This window comes from Arvicola amphibius, chromosome 9 (genome assembly GCF_903992535.2).
Source record: "Arvicola amphibius chromosome 9, mArvAmp1.2, whole genome shotgun sequence".
In the NCBI taxonomy this organism is placed as follows: Eukaryota; Metazoa; Chordata; class Mammalia; order Rodentia; family Cricetidae; genus Arvicola; species Arvicola amphibius.
Genome location: NC_052055.2, coordinates 81,806,471 through 81,824,311, shown reverse-complemented (window position 1 = coordinate 81,824,311; position 17,841 = coordinate 81,806,471). Strand labels below are relative to the sequence as shown.

General features: G+C 39.1%; 1 protein-coding gene across 3 annotated transcripts in view; it reads left to right on the top strand.

Annotated features, from left to right (window-relative positions):
* Positions 1 to 4,376: 4,376 nt before the first annotated feature.
* The window catches only part of Fam135a (family with sequence similarity 135 member A), an 84,501-nt gene continuing 71,036 nt past the window's right edge, over positions 4,377 to 17,841 (top strand). For 2 of the 3 annotated variants that reach the window (XM_038341564.1, XM_038341562.1), the window contains exons 1-2: positions 4,377 to 4,625; positions 6,026 to 6,114. The gene's annotated coding sequence lies outside the window, so the exon portion shown is untranslated. The remainder of the gene's footprint in view (positions 4,626 to 6,025; positions 6,115 to 17,841) is intronic. The other variant, XM_038341563.1, reaches the window with a different exon arrangement.

Genomic DNA, 17,841 nt, shown 5'->3' with positions numbered 1-17,841 from the left:
TACAGCTAAGTTAACCAACATCTCACAAATTTGTATGCGATGAAAATACTGAAGATGCAATGTCACCAAAGTTCAAGCATAGAAAATATCATCACTTGTAGTCACAATGGCAAATTAGAGCTCCAGGGCTCACTCAGTAAAAGGAAAATGGACAAACATTGGTATACGACACCTGTAAATTTTCTATGTAAAGTAAAGTCTCTAGTACTTCAGTTGATCTGGAATCCTCCAAATAGACCAGACTGGCCCTAAACTCACAAAGGTCTGCCTGCATCTGACTCCCAACTACTGGGATTAAAGATGAATGTTATAACACACACACACACACACACACATTGCTAAGTAGTCTTATATTCTCTGATGATGGTACCAAAAAGAAGATCCGTCACCAAGACTATTTTCCCTTAAGCTGCAGAAGCAAGCATGCAGCAAGTTTGTTCAAGGTGTTCTTATAAATAGAGTAACCTATGACAATTGGCTACTGACCTAGGTAAGTTTAAATTAAATTTTTTGAATTAGATAAGTTATTTAAATAACTTTTCAAGAAGTTTTAGTCAACAGCCATGCCATACTGAACTTGACCAACCTCATTTGATCTTGGAAGCTAAGCAGAGTCTGGGCCTGCTTAGTATCTGGCTAAAAAAAATTCAAGAACTAGATTCTCATTTTTCAGGATACTGTATATTTTTCTTTCTCTGCACACTAGATAAATTCAGCAACTAAAAATAATTTCAAAAATAGGAAACAAAAGGATAAACAAATTTGTAGTTGACAGTAAAGTAAATTAAGCCTAATGATAGCTGGAGTAGAAAAATGTCATTTTATTGTCGTAGCTTTTCTGACTGTGTTTATAGTGATGGTTCCGATGCAAACCTAGGACTGTAAAGAAGAACCTTACTATTGAAAAGAATTTTTAAATGTTTACTTTTGCATTCTGTGTGGATATTGGAGTTTAGAGTTGTATGCATTTTTAAGGGATGTCCAGTATTAATTACAGATAGTGCCTAGAAATTTAATTGATCTATTTAGGGACAGAACTATTCAAAAGCATGGACCTTTTCTTTTGTAGAAATGTCTTTTTTAAGAATAATTTTTTCAATAAACCCATGAAGTAGCCTGTGATGACACTCAGCTTACAGACCAGAAAGTTGTACAAATTGTATAAAGTCACAGCTCTTCAGAAGACATTTAAAATTTTAAATTACGTCATGAATTCATGAACTGAAAATAAGTACACAGCTTTAAAATTTTCTGTAACTGAAAAAGGCAAGAACACTGATTTCTATGTTAAGCAAATATGAAAATTGGTACACATAAAAACAAAGTTTTTTTGATACAGTTTTCTGTTATGCAGACTTTAATCATAGTAAATTAATGTTTAAAGAATAACTTTAAATATTGATTGCATGCCTCAAGACCCAGTAATACCACTTTGGGGTATATATCCAAAGGATGCTCAATCATGCCACAAGGACATGTGCTCAACTATGTTCATAGACAGAAACTGGAAACAACCTAAATGCCCCTCGATCGAAGAATGGAAAAGGAAAATGTGGTACATTTACACAATGAAGTACTACACAACAGAAAAAATAATGACGTCTTGAATTTTGCAGGCAAACGGATGGAGCTAGAAAACATCATTTTGAGTGAGGTAACCCAGACCCAGAAAGACAATTATTTTATATACTCACTCATAAGTGGTTTTTAAACATAAAGCAAAGAAAGCCAGCCTATAAACCACAATCCCAGAGAACCTAGACAACAATGCGGACACTAAGAGAGACTTACATAGATCTAACCTACATGGGAAGTAGAAAGTAGAAAAAGACAAGATCTCTTGAGTACACTGGGAGCATGGGGACCTTGGGGGAGGATTGAAGGGAGGAGGGGAAGGGGAGGGAGAGTAGCAGAAAAAAATGTAGAGCTCAATAAAAATACTGATTGCATGACTGATTATTTTAAACAATCTTATCAAAAAATCTTGTCTTGCAATAAATAAAGTTGACAAATCTCTTTCATTTCCATTAATACTATGCTTTAAATCCCTTTCTCTGATCTCACTAGAAGTGATTTTCCTTTTTTTCCAAGTCAGACTTTCCCTTGGAGTTGAAAACCATTTTGAAATAGAGAAGTTTTGGAAACTGAAACAAGATTTGGAAATGCAATAGACGGGAGACACAGAAAAGAATCCAATATGACTGGAAGGTTCTAGGCTTGGTAAGCGAATCTGACACACTGCCAGAAACTACAAGATTGTGAGCGGCAGGTCTCTACACAAAGGGAAAAGGGAAGTGGTCAGAGTTCAGTCTGAGCTACAGTGAACAAGAAGATGCATCAGGCTACCTGAGAAAAGCAGTCTGACAGGACCCAGAGATATGCAGCTGGAACTGGCTAAAAGATCTTGAGGTGAGGCACGAGTCATTAGGAGAATGAGATAGCTGCCCTGATGTGTTTGCTATCATAAAGCTAGGGATAATTAGCATAAATATCACATTATTAAAAAACAAGGTAAGCATTAGGCATAGAAAGACGAGCACAATTCATGAAGCCCTGCCATTGCTGTCACTTGATACTAGATAATTACACTTTTCAGGGGTGATTCAGAGGTGTGGTGCTGGGAGGAATACCTCCTGTCTGACAGGTTCTGAGCTAATGCTTCGTCACTTGAAACCCCAAATAACCTGAGTTGCAACCCAGAAGTAACTGTTTGCACCTTTTCGCACTGTATAGTAAAAACTACTTTACAGTTTAATAAGTTAGGCAGAATCAGGGTTTCCTTGGTAATATATTAAAGACTATGGCACATGCATTATAAACCTGCATTTCTTTTTCATAGATTCCAATCTTCTCCTTTAATACATTCACTTAGATCAAGTAGTAAAGCCTTCTATTACAATCATATGCAAGTAACATTATCAGCTTCAAAAAAGAAGAAGAAAAAGAAAAAGAAGGAGGAGGAGAAGGAGGAGGAGGAGGAGGAGGAAGAGGAGGAAATTCATTCATTCATTTATTGAGACAGGGTAGCACTTTGCAGCCCAGGTTGGCCTCAGCCTGTCAAACAGAATGATTACATGTGAGAGCCACGAAACATTGTCAGACGCTTTCTTTTTAACTGGAGGATTGGCATGCTTACTTTTATATCATGCTTTTCCCACAAGACCATGTCCATCAAGTCATGAAATAACACCACATGATGAAGTGATATATTTACTCTTTGGACTTGTAGCTGTTGTACCCATAACGGAAGTGCTATACTTAAACTTCGCTTTCCTCAGTTTCAGTCTCATAGTTGTTACAGAAATATACTTACCTACCATTGCATACTGTGGGCACCCAGCTTAGTATCTTCGACTCTGTCTATAGAAGCCATTTATGCAAATATTAACAGACTGGTTGGTTATCACAGGGCAACTGAGGCATTTCAATCCTGTTTAAAATCTGTTCAAAAATAAAGGAAAGCCAAGGGGTAAATCATATTTAACAGTTGATTTCAAAGGGCCTAAGGTACAAGGCAACATCACCACTGCCAAGTGAACAGAAAGGTTTCGTTCATTATTATTGTAGCAAAAATATACAGAAAACTTGCCATTTTTAACCATTTTTAGATCAGTGGCATCACGGCCACTCTCATTATACATAACCACTGCCACTATCCGTCCTCCCCCTTCATTTTTTATCAAAAGCTGTTGAGGACTTTTGCTGCAACCCTGCTTTCGTCACACACAGAAGCTTTAACGCGCTGTACAATGTTCTGCTGGGACAGGGGGAAAGGGAGGATGAAGTTAATCAATGAGGGACTATTTCACATGAGGTTCTGTTAATGGAGTTTAAGATCTGAAAGATTCTATTTAGATGCCATCAATCAAGAAGCCAATGGATCAGCATCCCCGCATCGCCACAGCCATATAGGAGCCCCGAAGGGGCAGCACGGACCCTCAGCAGCTTCCTTGCCTATTGCCCTAACAGAGGTGCAGGGGCCGGCTCAGCCTGGGCTGCAAGGAGAGAAGACGGGAAGGAGAAAGAATGATTCCAAGAGCAATCTCCATAGTCTTAAATTGACCTTTCTGGCCTTTTCTGGCTCCTCTAATTCTTTACCAGAATTCCACACTGTCCCTCAAACTCGCACTTAAACCGGGCTCGCGCTTTTTATTGACGCAAGCCTCCCGTTCTCGCGGGAACTCGGGAGCGCGAGCCGGGAAAGGAGCCCAAATCTTGAAATCTCTGTTGGCGCCGGCGGCCTCAGCGGCTGCCGCTCCAAGGGGGCGGGACGTGGAGCCCAAAGGGGGCGGGGCCTCGTTCCTGAGGGGGCGGGACGTAGCGCGAGGGGGAGGGGAGAGCGCCAGGGGCGGGGCCGCGGGCCGGGACCTGTTGAACGCAGGTATCGTTCGCTGGCCGCGCTCCCTCGGGACCGAGGAGACTGCGCATGCTCGCCGGCGGCGCTGGGCCGGGAGCCGAGCGCCCGTGACGAACCGACTTCCAGGCTTGCGGTGGTTGCGGTGGCTGCGATGGCGATGTGAGTGGGCCCCGGGCGGGATGGTGCTGACCTGGGGAAGGACGCCTTCCAGCCGGACGCAGAACTCCTCCACCGCACAGGCGCGAGCCGAGGCCGCGCGGCTTGAGAGGTGAGCCCCTCACTGCCCCGCGCGACTTCCGACCCCGCGACCCGGTTTGGGTCCCTCTGCCCCGGGGCCGGACAGGAAGCGGCCTCGTCGTCTGGTCCGACTCCCCTGCCTTGGCCTCAGCCGGCTGTGGCCGGCGGTCGGAGCCCGGTCCTGGGCCCGCTGAAGGTCGGCGGGGACGCGAGGGGCGCGGCACGCAGCTGGGTGCTCCCAGCCGGCCCTTCCCGCACCTCGCGCTCGCTGTCCAGCCCGCCTTCGTCCCTCCGTCTTCGCCGCCTGTCCCTGCGACCCTCGTCCACTTTCCCCCCGCCCCTGCGTGTCCTTTGGCCCCGGTGGTCCCTCGGTGTCGGTCCTGCTTTGCGCGATTTGCTCCTCTGGACTGTGCATCCCCAGTCGATACCTCTCGGCCATCGCTGACCAGTTTTCTGAGTGTTGACACTGTTTTCCTTCTTTGGTACTTCATCCTAGCGCTTTTATTAGTTATTAGCTTGTGGGAGGGTAGGGTTGTGGGGGGCCTTTTTGCTTGTTTTGTTGTTGTGCCTAAGCATCTTTTTGCGCTAGTGTTCTCTCTGTGTTCCACCTTGCCTTCAGAGGGCCTCACTCTCTTACCTCTTTAGATGCCCTGCTTCATTGCTTTCTGTCCAGTGGCCCCCAAAACCTCCATGCTGAACCGATTTCTGTTCTCTCATCTTGGGTGGTTTTTGGTTTCTCATCATAAAACTTTTTCTTGTTTGTATGGATGGAGCCTTTTTATTCAGTCCATTTGTCTTACTTTTTATTACATCCCTAAAAAGTTGTAACACGCCCTTATCTCTTCTGCTTTCGACGTAAGCTGGGGATATGCCCAGTACCCCTAGTGCTACTTCCTGAGAAGTCGATTTCATCTTTCTTCTGAAAATAGCGTCTGAAGAATGGCAGTACATGTTATTGAATCTTTAAGACACGTATACCAGTTCATTTTATGAGAAACAGTCTGGCCATTTATAAAGAGTTAAGATTTGGCAACGGTTAATGCTCCAGTAACTCTAGTTGTCCAGAAAACAAATCTGAAATGAAATTTAACCAAAATTTACTATATCAAATTTATTGACTTGGTGTTTTCACTCACTATCACGCCTGGTTGCATCATTTTGAGTCTGTTCTCTTTAATAAATATCTGCGGTCTCTGCTAACAGGAATAGGGTAACTGCTCACTGAGGAGGAACAAAGGAGAATAGAAGTATTAATCTTTTGAATTGGGCAAAAGAATTTAATGAAAAAAAAATTGGGAGTCTTTCTTCCCTTCACTTCGAGCCAGATCTAATTAAAGTAAAACTTCTGTTTCTGTTGATAATGGTGTAGTGTCGTATTCTGGAGGCATCTGCCAAGGCAATTATTTTCAGTAAAGTTTGCCTTTATTCTAGGGTTGAAGACCAACCGGATTATGTATTTCAATCTGGAATCTCAAAGCAGCCCACAAACAATAAATTCTTCCTTATGCTACCTATGCCAGGTAGGAATTAAATTTTTCTATTTATGTTTTAAGAAGGGAAATACCAAGGCAAAAAAACAGTTTTGCTCCTTGTTCAAGGTGGCTTACTCATAGAAAGCAGAAGGATCTGGTGTTGTTAAGCCACATTTCTCTTAGAAAAGCTAGCATTCCGCATGTATGATGACGAATTCGTCCTACATTTAACATTTTAAATGCTTTTCCAATGCAAATAAAATCATTGTTGTTTCTCAAAGAAGCTTGTTTTCCTCGAAAAGCAGATCTTTTTATCTGTAGGGAATTATCCATTAGAAAGTCACCATCTACACATTCTCATTGTAGTGAACTACTTTTATTTTCTTTGAAATTAAATAAGGGGTCCCTGTTGTATAGCAGGCACAGGACAAAATGTCAAGAGATTTGAACCCATAGTATAACTCAATAGTAGTTTGTAGAAACCACTTAACTTCTAACTTCAGTGTCTCCACCTGTAGAGTGTCGTAATACTGCTGGCAACCCAGTAATCTATCTGTAGTCAGCCCTCGCCATTTAAACATGCTTGGGGCCACCACAAACAGAAATTACCGTGTAAATAAGTCATTTATGTTTGTTTAATTTTCTATTTGTAACAATTAAATTGACTACTTAAATCTCTTAAGATCAAGCTAAACAATTTAATTTTTTTTCAGATTTCTCTGTAATATCTAGTAGAATACTAGTGAACTATGGACCGGCTTAGATTAGTTAATGTTCAGACACAATGAGCAGACATTGGATCACTCAGTATATAAAGCAGATAAATGCTTTATTTGCTAGGAGTTGGTGCTCAAAGGAACTACAAGAATTCTATCTTTAGTAACTCTAGTTTTTTTGCTATTGTCTTTTATGTTCACTTTAATTTCTGTAAACTATAGTCCCTGGAGACTTCTGGGTTGCGAGAGATTGTTAAGGAGATATAAAAGGCAAGGATTTCCTTTGCTTTGAATTGAGATATTGAGGAAAACACTACTTGGAGAACTGTGTGATCCATGCTTGTGTTTATTTCAGTGAGCGAGTGGAGATAAAGCATGGATATTTAAAGTGAGTGGGGTTAGCTTGTCCTGAGTGTCAGGAAGAAGGCTGAGGAATGAATAGGAACCAGATGCAGAGTCGTGATACCGAGAGCATTCTTCTGGATCCAGAGGCTTTCAGAAAAGTAACATGCACATGTCATAGGCACACGTTTTCAGGAATTTAGCGAGGCACCGCCACAGTGGTTGCATATTTTAAAGATTTGAAGTTTTTAACACGTACCTACATGTTTAGCTATCAAGTTATATATGCTAAACATAAAAATTGGCTTCTTTAATAGATATACAAAGGTGCCAGGTATACTGTGCTATTAAAGGATATCTCCTACTTAGAATACTTTTTACATAGTTCTTGTTATTATGAAGCCAACTTTGTGAATTATCTTTCAACCAAGAAACCATTCTGAGAAAATTATAGTGTATATTTCCTTTTAAGGAGTTTTGTTAGACCAGTCGTAATACAGAAATTATTTCTAAAGTATCTTGTGAATATAGAAATATGGGTCTGACCAAACGTAGTGGGTTCTCAATAGGCATCTAGAACATTACTGTTGCTGCATTTAGCTACAGTTAATTTAGTCTGACCTAGAATTGGTATTCCTTTATTGAATCCCTTGAGGTTTCCCCATAGAATGCAAGTGCAGTATTCATAATTGTTTTTAGAACAGTGGTGACAGTCACATGGTGTTCAAGTTGCCAGTAAGTTAGACTTGGATATGCTGCTCCCCCCCTTAGGCGTTAAGTAACACCATCAGGGATTATCATCTCAGTGTGGGACCACGGAAGCCTGTGTACCCCCAGCTATCACTTCCATGGAAGCCTGCACCAACCATCACTTCTGTCTTTTGCAATTGAGAGCTCCAGATTTTCGGACTGCTTTATCCTTACTCAGTTTTAAGACTTAAAAGTAGGCCCCTATTCAGGTAAACAAGGCTAGAATGCAGGTTTTCTCCAGCTCCTTTATGTAAAATTCATAACGACTTTCCCACCACATAATAATGTAATGCTTGTCGAGGAGTTTCGAAATAGTCCTCATATAGGTGAGCCAGGGAAATGTTAAGAGTGAAGTCAGTAAATTGAGAATCTAATCTTTAGTAGAGTTTTCTCCCAGCCTTTGCAAATAGATTCATTGAATTTTAGTTGGAGCTAATCATTCTCCATTTAAAGTCCCCGGTCCTATAAATGAAGATATTTTCAAGTGATACACTTGAAAAATATAATTATAACTAGTTTTTCTTGATCTGTATTATTTTGAATAGATATTTCCCTGAATAGAATATTTAAAAATTAAGATAAAAGTCACAAGATCAGCATTTATTGATCATCATGTGCCAATATAACTAGTTTTACTTGATCTGTATTATTTTGAATAGATATTTCCCTGAATAGAATATTTAAAAATTAAGATAAAAGTCACAAGATCAGCATTTATTGATCATCATGTGCCAATATAACTAGTTTTACTTGATCTGTATTATTCTGAATAGATATTTCCCTGAATAGAATATTTAAAAATTAAGATAAAAGTCACAAGATCAGCATTTATTGATCATCATGTGCCAATATAACTAGTTTTACTTGATCTGTATTATTTTGAATAGATATTTCCCTGAATAGAATATTTAAAAATTAAGATAAAAGTCACAAGATCAGCATTTATTGATCATCATGTGCCAAATACCATGTTTAGTGCTTTATGTATATTATCTTTTAAACATTAATTTTCCGCTAGAGATTATACAATTTCTCCATTTGAGAAAACAGATTTAAGTCTGAATTGGAGTTCAGGTCTGGTATCAAAGTTGCTAGTAGAATAACAACTCCAAGAAAGCGTAGGATATCAAGAAAACTTTGTTTCCTACAATATTTTTTTAGAAAGTTTTGATTCTTTTTACTCTGAGTCTTGTTTTCTCTTGAAATAACCAAAGAAATATTTCAAGCACTGTTGAACATACCCTTGAACTAGACATCACATGATCATGGTGCTTCACTAGGCTTTTGTTTCTTTGACTCGTCTGAAGTCTTAACGGTTTATAATAGCGTGGCATATTCAAAAACATTTTAGCCTATGGTGCTGGGAGAATTGTGTTTACATTAATGCATGCTTTAAAAGTCTATATGAACTGCTTATAATAAATTGAATACTCCTTTTGTCTGAATAATAATGGAGGTAGGGTTTGTCCATTGCCACAGGAAAAGCTCTTTGTTCACTCGTTTCGTTACAGAAGGAAACAGACAAACTGTCAGGTGGCTAATGCTTCCTATTGTCCTTCTTAAAATTTGCTGCCCTTTTTATGCCGTTGACATAGTTTTCTAATATCACCAGTGTTCTTTTTGTTGTTTATCTTAGAGTACCTAATTAATGTCAGTTCTAATATTGGTAATAAAGCATTTCTTTTCTAGTAGTCAGCAGTTTAGAAACAAACTTTAAAGAAACCAGAATAGATGATCTCTTCAATGTATACTTTAGTTTGTGTGGCTGTGGGTATGAGAACTTTAGAATTTCATTGGAAATACTGTTGATTGCATGGGAGACTGAATATAGTTAATTCAGTAAGGTAATTTTTTCCCATTAGTGTTATGTTCTAATTTTTCCTCTAGTGGACACATTCATCTATGGCTTCATGATCATTAACTATTTTTTGTAGCAGTGCTGGTATGGACTTTAGAGTATTGTAAGTACAAATATAGGCAGTGGGGTTGAACACATTTTAATTCTTTGTCCTTTTCGTTATTTCCTTTCTAAGTGACTTTGAAATAGTTTCTTTTCTATGTGACTTTGAAACAAACATTCTGAACCTTAATTTCTAGACTTCTAGGAGAAATAAATCAAATAGCATAATTAATGCTACCAGTGCAAGAGTTGCTGTGCCAAGTTGTAAGTGCCTGTATTCGCTTTTATTTTACTTTGCTCTTTGGTCTATATTTGATATCATCAGTGGAGAATAAAGCTGCTCAGAAGCATGTCTGTCAAGCTACTCTTTCCTTTCCTCTGGAAGGTCTGTCCTCTCCCCTCCCCAAAGAAGAGAATCTAGTTCCGTAGTTTTAAATTTTCTGTATTCACGTAGTATGCAAATGGCTGGTAAAATGCTAAGTTCAGAGTTCACTTTTGATAAATGAGGAATACCAGCAAAAATGTCTAGATATATGATTTTCCTTACTTAATGTGTCCTCTTTACTGTAACAACACTCATGAGTTCAGTTTTGCTGCAAGTCACCCTTTTAAATGAGTGGCTGGCTTTACTGCTGAGCATATGTACATGCACAAGTGATTCTGAGTAGATAGAAGGTTAAAAGTTATCTGAGTGGTGATGATCTTTAGAGGGTGCTGCATGCCAGGTTGGCTGGGCCATATAGGGCAAGGTATGATCCAGTACTGAGCGTAGTGAGCTTCTGCAAGAAGCTTGCAAAGATGGATAGGGTGTCATGGCCTCAGCCACCCAGAAAAGAATATAAACCTAAGAATAAGATTTGCTCAGATTTTCAGAATCAGCCAGTCAGTGAACACTTAATCACAGAACCAGAATTTACAGACGATAGCAGACTTGATTCAAAAACTGCAAATCCAGATGTCATCAGCTGATTGTTTTCAGTATATATGCTGTGGTTTATGACTTGGTCAAGATTAAAGTAGCTATGTAAATTTAGAGTTCTAAATTTAGTCTGAAACTCAGGAAAGCTAAGCATTCCTTTCATCAGGAGGCTCAGCTTCCTGCTACTTGGTGGGCTACAATCAGGATTGTTATAAGAACTTTTGTGACTCAAAAGAAAACAGCTTTCTTAAGACTTCTAGGTTCCTCTTATTTAAGACCTCCTAATTATTTCTTGAGAGAAACCCAAGGAAACTGACACGGACTTTATATTCATTGCTATTAGATGCATTGAGGTAACCCCATTTTAACCTCATTAGAACATTTCTCTATCATATTTCTAATTAGCATACTTAAATTTAAGTAAAATTAAATTTGCATCTTAGATATTCTTCCTGTTGTCAGGGAATCTGCTGTTCCTTCATTTGCAATCAGTTTCCATGTCTGTCATAGTGTGAGTTGTATGGCTCCTTAAGTGCAAGCTAAACTATGTTAGATAGCATTTATCTGGAAAAAATGAATGTGTTCACAGTACTAAACTATGTTAGATAGTATTTATCTGGAAAAATGAACGTGTTCACAGTACTAAACTATGTTAGATAGCAATTATCTGGAAAAAGTGAACATATTCACAGTACTAAGCTATGTTAGATAGCATTTATCTGGAAAAAGTGAACGTGTTATCCCAGCACTTGGGAGGCAGAGGCAGACGGATCTCTGTGAGTTCAAGGCCAGCCTGGACTACAAGAGCTAGTTCCAGGACCGGCTCCAAAAAAGCCACAGAGAAACTCTGTCTCGAAAAACCAAAAAAAAAAAAAAAAAAAAACTTTGCCAGGCGGTGGTGGCGCACGCCTTTAATCACAGCACTCGGGAGGCAGAGGCAGGCGGATCTCTGTGAGTTCGAGACCAGCCTGGTCTACAAGAGCTAGTTCCAGGACAGGCTCCAAAGCCACAGAGAAACCCTGTCTCGAAAAACCAAAAAAAAAAAAGAAAAAAAAAGTGAACGTGTTCACAGTACTAAACTATGTTAGATAGCATTTATTTGGAAAAAATGAACGTGTTCACAGTACTAAAGGAAAAAGTATTTCATGTCTTACGAGAAAATGATATATTAAATGCTAACAAGGAGCCTTTCAGGGAACATTTTTTTTTTCTGTAGTTGGTATCATTTGGGTATTGTTTGGACTGTCATTATTACAGGTTCTGATTCCATTTATCTTATAGACCCTAAATTACAGGCAAAATTCAGAAACTAGCTGTTGCCTCCACCATTGCTGGAAGGGTGGTCCTTATATTCCTTGGACTGACAAGTATGGCATTTCTAATTTGTTCAGCTCCTTTTCCATCTGCCTTAGCAAACAGAATATCCCACGGGTGTCTGTGATCCCATAGCTGAAGAGTTAAGGCTGCTTCTTGATTTCTGTGATAGCAATTAATTTCTGTGGTGTCCAGTCCATCTTAAGGAACTTCTGAGCTTTGCCTCTTAATTGCAGGTGCTTCCCCATCCATAGTGTTCTAAAACACTAATGACTTATAAGTTGAGGAAGTGTTTTAGGATTAGTGTGGGTGATGTAGGAGCATTTCTTGCAATTTCTTAAAGTCTATCCATTGGCAGTTATTTGGTACTAATAGCTGTCTCATCTGCTCTGATGGGAAGTTGGCTCTTAAAAGTTGTGCATGGCAGTACTATGTATTTTAGAACTATTTGTGGGGCAATTAGTGTATACACACTAGCCAGTTAACAAGACAGCTTAGTATGAATAGGCTGGTTTACAGTAGAAGTTTGTGAGTGCATGAGATTTGCAATTTTCTAGTGACCACACATTTTAAACACTAATGAAATTAGTTTTGAGGGGCTGGTGAGCTGTCTCAGTAGATCAAGGTACTTGCTCCCAGTCTGATGATATGGACCCCACACAGTGGAAGGAAAGAATCTGTTCCTGCAAGATATACTTTTGACTTCCTCATGCATGCAGACATTGTGTGCCCCTGCATGTTAAATGCATAAAAATGCTGAAAAATGAGGAAACAGGTGCAATTAATTTTAATAATAACTTTGGGTATTCTAACTAAAATACTGCCTTTAGATATGTCAGTATCTGAAGTATCTGAAGGATATTGTATCTAAAATACATATATATATATACATTTATATATATTATATATTGTACCTAAAATATGCATTTTAGATACAGTATCCTTCAGATATTATATACAGAATATTATATCTAAAAATATAATATTTTTTAGCTACTGACTGAAGGATATTATATCTAAAATACTGCTTTGAGATATGTCAGTCAGTAAATGAAGTTCTGAAGACATGGCTTGGTGGTTAACAATACTTGCTACTCTTACACAGGACTCGAGTTTGGTTGCCAGGACCCATGTCAGGCAACTCATAGCTACTAGGGAATCTGGCCCCTGAGGGCCATGTACACAAGTACCCATACATACACGTAAAAGGTTTTTAAATATTTTTGAAAGACATGTTGTGGAGGATAGTCCTGTCAACTTGACACAAGCTAGAGTTATCTGAAAGGTGCATCCTCAACTGAGAAAATGCCTCCATAAGATCTGGCTCTAGGATATTTCTTAATTAGTGATTGATAGGGAAGGGCCCACATGGGCTCTATGTGGCTGGTAGTCCAGGGCTCTATAGAAAGCAGGCTGAGTAAGCCATGGAGAGCAAACTCGTAAGCAGCACCCTCCATGGATCTGTATCAGTTCCAGGTCTTGCCCTGAGTTTCTGTCCTAGTTTCTTTCAATAATGAATAGTAATGTGGAGGTATAAACCAGAAAAATCTTTTCCTCCCAATCTTGCTTTTGGGGGGGGGGGGTTATAGAACCCTTAACTAAGATACTTGTCAATATAAAAAATGAAATATTTACATGATTTTTGTACTAAATCTTCAAAATTCACTATATGTATATCTATATCTATCTATCTATATCTATCATCTATCTATCTATCTATCATCTATCTATCTATCTATATATATATATATATATCAGCGTATTTTAATCCACCCTGCCTTTTCTGTTTTGTTTTTAGAGCTAGCACTCACTGAATAACCTGACTGGCCTGGAACTAGCCATGTACACCAGGCTGGCCCCAAACTGACGTAGGTCTCCTGCCCTGCCTCCTGAGTGCTAGGATTAAAAGTGTGTAATGTCATGTCTGGCCTTAATATTTTTAATTCTCTACATATAATGCTTAAAGTAATACCAGCACAATAAAGCTATGTTTAGTAGGTATCTTATTTCAGGTTTCTATTGCTGTGAAGAGAAACCATGACTATGGCAGGTATTATAAAGGAAAATATATAATTGGGGCTGACTTACAGTTTCAGAGGTTTAGTCCATTATCATCACAGTGAAAAGCATGGCAGCAAGCAGGTAGACATGGGGCTGGAGAAGGAGCTGAGAGTTCTACATCTTAATCTGAAGGCCACAGGAAGTGAACTGTGACCCACACTGGGTGTAGCTTGAGCGTGTGGGACCCCAAAGCTTGCCCCCATAATATGTACCTCCTCCAACAAGGCCACACCTCCTAATAGTGGCACTCTCTATAGGCCAAGCATTCAAATATAAGTCCATGGGGGCCATTTGTATTCAAACCACCACAGCAGAGAAATCTAACTTGGCTTCATGTTAGATTAAAATTAAATTAAGAAATCAGTTCTTCAGTCATACTAGACACCTCTTTGATGTGTTCTCCATGTTGGACAGAGAGTTTCAGAAAGAACAAAAATGACTTTCAGATCATCACTGAATTTTTTTTTCTTGAACTAACTTTTCCTGAGGTATTACAAGGTAATTTTTTTCCTCCCTGCATATCAGATTTGCTAGGCAGGAGTGGCAAAATCCTTTTCTCCATAAGGGCTTTTTGGCATAAATTTCTCACTGAGTACTAGAGTCATCTCCTTGTCTGGATCAGGGTTTGTGGCTTGTTCAACTGAATTATCTGTTGGTGATTTAGGAAATCGTACAGAACAGATTGTTTGATTGGCCTCCAGATTATTGAATTCTACATTCTGTTTTGCCAGGGCTAGAAGAGTAAGCCATTTAGTCTCATATAAGTCAGCTGATTTTAATAGCTTCAGAGGCCAGGGTTAAATTTTTGGGCTCTGAGCCAGCCCTGGCCTGTTCAAGAGGCTGTGATGCTCATGGCTTGTGGAGGTTGCAGAAAGGTCCTTGCATTGGAGAATGCCCTAAGCATAACTCAAGCAAAAGAAAGAAGGCTTTTCTAGCGCTGCTTTAGTTCTTGAGAAAGGACAGACCAGGACTTTTTTTTTTTTTTTTTTTTTTTTTTTTTTGTGAGTGTCATAAAAATCAGTATAAATTAGAGATCGATTTGTTGATCCATAGAATGAATTTGCACTTTTTGAATTTGGCTTGTAGTGCACAGTTTTTGTCCTTATTTCTAAATTAGTTGACAACTTTAAAAAGTAAGATTTTACCTTGAGGGGGAAAAATGGCTTTCCGCTTCCTCTTGAAAATTTTATATCACCAATAATTTCCACCAAGGATGGACTGAGGGTCACAGAAAATGTTTGGTTCCTCTTGCAGAGAGCCAGAAAGAACTGAAGGAGCCACGCAGCATTTGCTTAGCGTTTCATAGGTGGAAAAAAACTAGTTTGTGACAAGAGAATCACAAACATGTTTAATGACCCTGAGAGCTCCAAATTTTTCGTTTTCCTGTTACACCTTTACCTTTTTTAAAAATTTTATTCCTCTTCGCAATTCATTAAAATACAACCGCTTGTGCTTTAGAGGGTAACAGTGTCAGTCACAGTGATTTATAAGCCTCATCTGCATATTTGTACATTTATATGTTTCTTTTTAAAGTAAAAAGGGAAGGATGTAAGGAAAGCCGATAGCAGCAACATAACAAAAAGCACAGCAGGATATAGGAACTGGAGTAGAGGGAACTTCTAAATATACACAATAAAGGCGCCTATTTATTGGTGCCTGTTTTCAATATATCCATATCATAAGTCCTTTCTCCAAATTGGCTTATTTTAGATAGGAGAAAAATGATCATTTCTGTTCATGGAATCTTTAATAATAGTATCTTAAATATTTCCTAAATTAAATTTGAGAACCTTCCATGTGTCTGGGCATAGGTATGGCTCAATAAACAGTAACCAGAATTTCTCATTTTTATAGAGGTTTATATTTTAGGTATAAAAGAGTAATAAGACTGGATTTGGTACCATTTACTTACAATTAAGTTATTTAGAAGAAGTAGACAGATTGGAAATTCAGGACCAGCCTGGGCTATGTAGCGACACCCTGTTTTAAAAGTAGTAGGTAAAGTGTTGTAGGCTATTTGTATACTGTGTGAAGATTTATTGTTGTGATTAGATTAATAAACAGCTGAATGGCCAGTAGCTAGGCAGGAGAGGTAGGCAGAATTTCCAGGGAGAGAGGAAAAGGAGAAGGAATCTAGGTGTGTGAATTACTCCAGAGAGACTCCAGTGAGACATGGAGGAGATCGGACATACAGAATGAAAGAAAGGTTAAAAAAAAACTATGAAGTAAAAACAATGATCAATATCAATGGGTTGAGTTATAGCTAGTAGAACAAGTCTAAGCTAAAGGCCAAACTTTCATAATTAATAATAAGTCTCTGTTAGTTTGCAAGCAGATGGCCAATGAAAAAGCTTACTATAGTAAAGTCTTTAATATTTTAAAGAGACATAAGAACTTAGGAAACCAGTAGGGTGTGGCAGAATGATGTGGCCAGGGCAGGCCTATTGAGAAGCTGGTATTTGAGTCTAGCCCCAGAGAAGGTTAAGGAGTGACTTATGTACATACTTGGAGGGATGAGAGCTCCCAAGAAAAGTGGATACAAAAACTTTGGGGCCATCTAGCATGCTTAAGGAATAGAAAGGAGTTAGGTATGGCTGGAGAGGGCAGCCTGCTAGGAGTTGAGGTCAGAGAAGTTAGGAAAGGATGCATAGACCAGGTATGGATACGTGCATTCACTGTCAGAGGACTCAAGACTGTAAAACTGAAAAGTCTGAGCAGCTCAGACACTGGAGTCCGTAGTCCTTTCCTTCTTTGCCAGTCCTAATCTGTGTGATCAAAAAATGATTCCATCCTAGACACAACGAAGAAAGTGAAGTTCAAAGCAAAGATTTTCCTTTGTTTATAAACAAGTAAGGCAGAGGTGACATGCGTAACTTCAGTTTATATTCCATGAGTAGGGTCAGGTTGGCCACATTCCATGGGCAGAATAATTTGGCATCAAAAGAGATTGTTCTCAGTCTCGGACTGGCTAACCATTTGGCTTGGAAAAGAGGAAAGAAGTGGCACACAGTGCACCAGTCTGCTACTCTAGCCATCCAGATATTCCATGTGTAACCTGTCAGAAACACGTGACATCCCTTCCTAAATCAAAACAAAACTAAAAAACTAAATGAACCCACTGTGTGTTTCATTAATCCTAGGTCACTGAGAGATCTGCAAGTCCAGTTACCTAGAAATAAAACACCAGGCTGTTCCACCCCATCCCTCCTACATGTGCCAGTATTTTATGATAAAATCAAAAACAGAATAGTAAAAAGTCTCCCATTTGAGAAAAAACAAACAGTAGGAAAGACTTTGTAACTGAGAGCAATGCTGGACTGGAATGATGAAGATACTCTGCCCTGCAGTAGAAGAACACCTGCGTTCACTGCATTAGGAGCCCTCTGATTGCTGCTGTCTGGATTCTTCCTTGTGTTAACCTCCATACAGCTACATTAAAGCTCATGCTCAATTGTCATAGCCTTCCTTTCATAGCTTCCTGCTATTGCAAATTCTATGTCTAGTCACAGGCTTTTGCACGTTATTTCTTTGACAAATACTGTTCTGTAAAAAAATAAAAAATAAAATAAAAGTGTTGCAAGGAGAGGGCCCACTTGTTCGTCCTGGCTACCCGGCTGGCTTATCCCCAAAATAACCACACAGAAACTGTATTACTTAAAACACTGCTTGACCCATTAGCTCTAGTTTCTTATTGGCTAATCCTTACATCTTAATGTAACCCATTTCTATTAATCTGTGTATTGCAACGTGGCAGTGGCTCACCAGGTAAAATT